The following is a 5,648-nucleotide window of genomic DNA, read 5'->3' as shown; positions in this document are numbered from 1 at the left end:
GGGGCGTGCGAGTGTGTGTGTATGTATGTAGATGAAAGCAGGCTCTTATTTAAATCACTTGCTGAGAAGACTCTTTAAGTATTTAACAATGACTTTTGAAAGTGGACATAGATTTAAAATACAGTAGGGATGAGGCAATGAAGTGTTCATCTCAGTTCTAAAGCTCATTTTTCAGGGATGTCCAGGTAGCCAAAGCAGTATAATTACTAAGAAAGAGACTTTTCCCCTTTTCAGAGTTGTATCAGCTCATTAGGAAAGGTGAATTTTTATATTAGGTTAAGGATGAGTAATTTGCTATTTATGTTTTTATAAATATAAAAACAAAACAAAAGAAAAAATCTTTGGCCCCAAAGAATTTCTGAAACTATTAGTAAAAGTGTAGTAACATTACCAGCTGGTGGAATAGAGTATCCAGTGAAAATTTTCAAGTTAGAACACTACCCTAAAGAACCTTGAAACTTTGTTTTTGATACAGTTTGCAAACAATTTGATACCTTGTCTGTGTTCGACTGATGACTACTTCAAGTCTATCACCTAGACTTTTTATGACCCATTTCTTTGGTATTTTTGTTCTCAAGCAACCTTAGCTAACCCTCCCCCCCCCCCCCCCCCGCCAAACAAAAACAAACAAAAAAACAAGTTAGGGGGCTTTGGAGTCAAGCACCTTTTTCACCCATCTGAAGTACTGGACACCTTACAGTCGTATGATGACCTCAGCCTCTTTCCCATCATCTTTAGAGCTCCCACCCATAGACTTCTGATCAAGCTAGTAACAGCTTTTCTTAGGCTTGGGGGTGATGTGTTCCAGTGATATGACTAGAAGTCTCCTCTACTGTGGGAGCTCAGTTCCCTTAGTTAAAACTGAGCTGATCTGTCTAACCCCAAACTCATAGGGTTAGAGTCTGCCTTTACATCTTACTTTCTTTTTGCGTGTTGAGAATTTTTGCACCTTGTTTTAAGTTAGAACTTTGCCAGTTCCCTCTGTTCGTTAGAAACAATCTAGGAGACAAGTAATTCCCAGCTCCGTTGCTAAACACACCCCCCAAAATAGCTGCTTATTCTGATGTATATCATAGGTGTGTGGTGTATCAAGCATCTGAGATAAAGAGAAAAGAAGGTAATGAAATAGATTGTAACTACTTATAATTAATTTTAAAAACTTCTCTCTAATTTGAGGAGGGGGTAATAAATAGGAAGAAAAACAACTTGAAAGAAGCTATGGCAAATGTTACCACGGATTAGATTTAGGGATTTATTTTTCAACAGTCTTTTCTAATTTATTAATCATATGAAAATGTAGAGATCTATTCAGTATTGCTGTGCACATTGGGGGAATTACAAAAAGTGGCCTCTGGAAAATGGTGAGTATTGCCTCTGGGCCATCATGATACCTTGGTAGTGGGAGGCTGGCAGAAGGAACATCCCTCTCATCATGCTGTAGTATGCCTGTATATGAGTGTGTGTGTGTGCATGTACACACTGAAGGCTGAAGACACATTTTCTCAAGGAAAAACATTTTATGACCTACACTGCTCTAATTTTCTATTAATTTCACTGGGTTAATAGATTTAGGGGAAAAGACTGGTAGCAACACTGTCCTCTAGTGGCTAATTTGGAGAAAATTGTGTATTGGTTCTAATGAACAACTGAAGTGAGGAAACTGTTTATTTTTATTTTATTAAGTAAACTTATTTATTAAGTATTTGTGTCTCAGACACTGGATTAGATGCTGGGAATAAAAATTAAGCCATCCCATCAGTCTTAGCAGATGACCTTGCCTTTTCCACAAAGAACATTGAAACTGAGAGTAGCAGTGTGCACATACTACAACCATATTTCCAAATTTACCTATATCTGCATGGTTCCTTTACTTTTTCCCTCTACTTAGAGTAGGTGAGGTGCCCCTTCTTTGGGGAAAGGCAGTGCTGAGATAATGGAGATGATGACCTGAGCTGATGCCCAGGTGCCCTGATGAGGTGCCCTTTCTAACTGAGCAATCCTGCTACCTGTGCTTTGGATCATATCTCATCCTGTCTATTCAGATCATTATTACCCTTTCAATCATGAATCTTCTGTGTCTTCCCCTCTGCTATCCCTTCCCATTAACATGTAAACATACTTCCCTTTAACAAAATCCTCCCTCAGTATCACATCCCTTCCTTCTCACTATGCTTTCTCCTTTTCTTATTCGTGGTTGTTGATACTGTCTCCATTTCTCCTGCCTTCTTGTCATTTGGCTCCAGTCTGAAACCTACTTTGTCATTTCACTAAAGCTGTTCTCTGAAAGGCGCAGGGACACCCAGGTCATTAAATTCAGAGGTCTGTTTTTTCACTACTCATTTTAATTTCTTCACTGCTTAGTTAATATGATAAATGCCTGACTTTTCTCCCTTTCTTGGCCACTCTAAGTCTCTTTTGCTAAAATGACCCTCTTTACCCAGTCCTTAAAGTTGGAAGTTCATTTATCATCACAGGGGTTATGGTCTAGGCTCTTTTCTCCTCCTCAGACATCTCTTCCATTCTCCTGGCTTCAATTATCATTGCATGCTGGTTATTATCAGGTTAAATTTCCGTCCCAGAGTTGTTAACTGGACATCTCTACTCGAATGTCTCCCAGACATCACACACTCACCACACCCAAAACTCTCATGTATTCCTCTGCTCAGTAAATGGTGCCACTGACTACCCATTTGCTCAAATGTGAAACTTGGGAATCAACCTTGACTCCTTGTCATCCACTACCCCACATCTCCTCTTTTACCAGACCCACTAGTGCTATCATCTTAATATCTTTTTCTCTACGCTTCTCCATCCCCACTCCCATGACTCTTTTTTTTTTTTTAAGATTTTATTTATTTATTTATTTGACAGAGAGAGACACAGTGAGAGAGGGAACACAAGCAAGGGGAGTGGGAGAGGGAGAAGCAGGCTTCCCGCTGAGCAGGGAACCCTGGGACCATGACCTGACCCGAAGGCAGACGCTTAACTACTGAGCCACCCAGGCGCCCCTCCACTGCCATGACTCTTAAGTTGTCGTTTTAATAGTCATCTGTTGAGGACTTACTCTGTGCCAGGCACTGTGCTTAGACATTTGGTCTCTTAATTTAGTCTTTTTAGCCCTAGGAGAAAAGATGTGACTTGTCCAATGTCACCTGATTTTTGTCCCAAAGCCTAATTTTTTAAAAAAAATTATTATTAAACTTCTACTCTGAGGTAATCATAGATGCACACCTATTTGTAAAACTAGTGAAGAGAGGTATGTGTACTCTTGACCCACTTTCTCCTAATGGTAACTCTCTGCAAAACTAGAGTGCAATATCACCATCAGGATATTGATAATGGTGGAGTCAAGATACAGGACATTTCTATCACCACACGATCCTTCATTTTGCCCTTTTATAGTTACACCCACTACTATCCCACTCTCACTCTATCCTTAACCCGTGACAACCACTGATCTCTCCTCCATTTTTATATTTTGTTATTTCAGGAGTGTTACATAAATGGGTTCATACAGTTTCTAACTTTTTGGGATTGGCTTTTTTCATTCAGTATAATTCTCTGGAGATTCATCCAACTTGTTGTATGTATCACTAGTTCATTCTTTTTTATTGCTGAGTAGTATTCCATGGTATACATGTACCATGATTCATTTGTTAAACTGTTCACTTATTGGTTTTATTTTTTTATTTTTATTTTTTTTAGGATTTATTTATTTATTTGAGAGAGAGATAGGAAGAGGGGCAGGGGGAGAGGGAAACAAGCAGACTCCCCACTGAGCGGGGAGCCCGATGCAGGGCTTGATCCCACGACCCCGAGATCATGACCTGAGCTGAAATCAAGAGTCTGATGCTTAACCAACTGAGCCACCCAGGCGCCCCTTACTTATTGGTTTTAATTTCCATTTCCCTATGGTTAATGATGTTGAACATCTTTTCTCATGATTATTTGCCATCTGTATGTCTTCTTTGGTCAAACGTCTCTGTAAGTCTTTTGTCCATTTTCTTTATGAATTGTTTGGGTTTTTTTTATTAAGGGTTTTTTTTTTAAGTTTTTATTTAAGTAACCTCTACACCCCATGTGGGGCTTGAACTCACAACTCCGAGATCAAGAGTTGCATGGTCCTCTGACTGAGCCAGCCAGGCACCCCTGGATTGTTTGTTTTTTTACTGTTGAGTTTTGAGAGTTCTTTATATGCCCAAGATCCTAGTCCTTGTCAAATAATGTGGCTTGCAAATATTTTCTCCCAGTCTGTATCTTGTCTTTTCATTCATTTAGCAGGGTCTTTTACAGAGCAAAAGTTTTTATTTTGGATGAGGTCCAGTTTAACAATTTTTTCCTTTTATGAGCTGTACATTTTTTGGTCAAGTCTAAGAACTCTTTGCTAAGCTATAGGTTGCAGAGATTTTCTCCCTTTTTTCCCTAAACATTTTTTAGTTTTAAGTCCATCATCTGTTTTGAGTTCATTTTTGTATAAGATGTGAAACTTGGGTTGAGATTTTGTTGTTGTTGTTGATTTTTGTCATTGGATGCCCAATTGCTCCAGCACCATTTGTTGGCAAGGCCATGCTTCCTTTATTGAACTGCTTTTGAGCCTTTGTCATAAGTCGGTCAGGCATATTTGCATGGCTCGATTTTCTGTTCTCCGTTGTTCTTTGTTTCTGTCCTACTGCCACTAACTACCACATAGTCTTGATAACTACAGCTATATGATAAGTCTTAAAACCTGGTAGACTGATTTCTCCACTTTATTCCTGATCAGGTTAATCTTGGTTTTTTTTTTTTTAAAGGTAAATTTGAAAAGTCAGCTCATCATTAGAAAATTTGAACAATATTAAAGTATAAATAAAAATTATAATCCCCTTGGTCTTGAATTTTTCTTTAAACTTGTCTTTTCAACACAGAATGTAAATGTAACAAATATGTTACTTTAATAATTTATCAAGCAGCCATTATATGCCAAGCACTCAGGTTCTGGGACTACAAAGAAGAAGAAGAAAAAAAGTCTTGCTGGAGAGGTCACCGTAACTAGAAGTAAGCCAAGAGAAGAAGGTCTTCCAGCTAGTGAGACTACTGACCGTGGAGGCCTGGGGCAAGGAACTGCAGAGTATATGCAGGGGCACTAAAAAGAGTTTGGTATTGCTGGACCATCTCCAGGATGATGAAGATAGTGGGCTCTGAAAAGAACGTGCGGGGGATGCCTGGGTGGCTCAGTCGGTTAAGCATCTGCCTTCGGCTCAGGTCATGATCCCAGGGTCCTGGGATCGAGTCCCTCATTGGGCTCCTTGCTCAGCGGGGAGCCTGCTTCTCCCTCTGCCTGCCTCTCTCTCTAACAAATAAATAAATAAAATCTTAAAAAAAAAAAAAGAACATGTGGGTTGGTAAGAACAAGAAAGAGATAAATGGCCAACAGGTATGTGAAAGGGTGCTCAACATCATTAATCATCAGGGAAATGCAAATCAAAACCACAATGAGATATCACCTTACACCTGTTAGAATGGCTGTAATTAAAAAGAAAACAGTAGGGAACTTCCTCAGAAAATTAAAAATAGAACTATCATATGATCCAGCAATGCCACTTCTGGGTATATATCCAAAGGAAATGAAAACAGGATGTTGAAGAGACATCTGCACTCCATGTTCATTG

At 39.2% G+C, this 5,648-nt stretch overlaps 1 protein-coding gene across 1 annotated transcript in view; it reads left to right on the top strand.

The window, feature by feature from the left end:
* Positions 1 to 5,648, top strand: part of GAB2 (GRB2 associated binding protein 2) — a 181,322-nt gene that overhangs the window by 1,528 nt on the left and 174,146 nt on the right. The gene's annotated exons all lie outside the window — the stretch shown is intronic.

Source organism: Halichoerus grypus, chromosome 11 (genome assembly GCF_964656455.1).
Source record: "Halichoerus grypus chromosome 11, mHalGry1.hap1.1, whole genome shotgun sequence".
In the NCBI taxonomy this organism is placed as follows: domain Eukaryota; kingdom Metazoa; phylum Chordata; class Mammalia; order Carnivora; family Phocidae; genus Halichoerus; species Halichoerus grypus.
The sequence above is the reverse complement of the archived record's forward strand: the minus strand, read 5'-3'. Positions and strand labels throughout refer to the sequence as shown.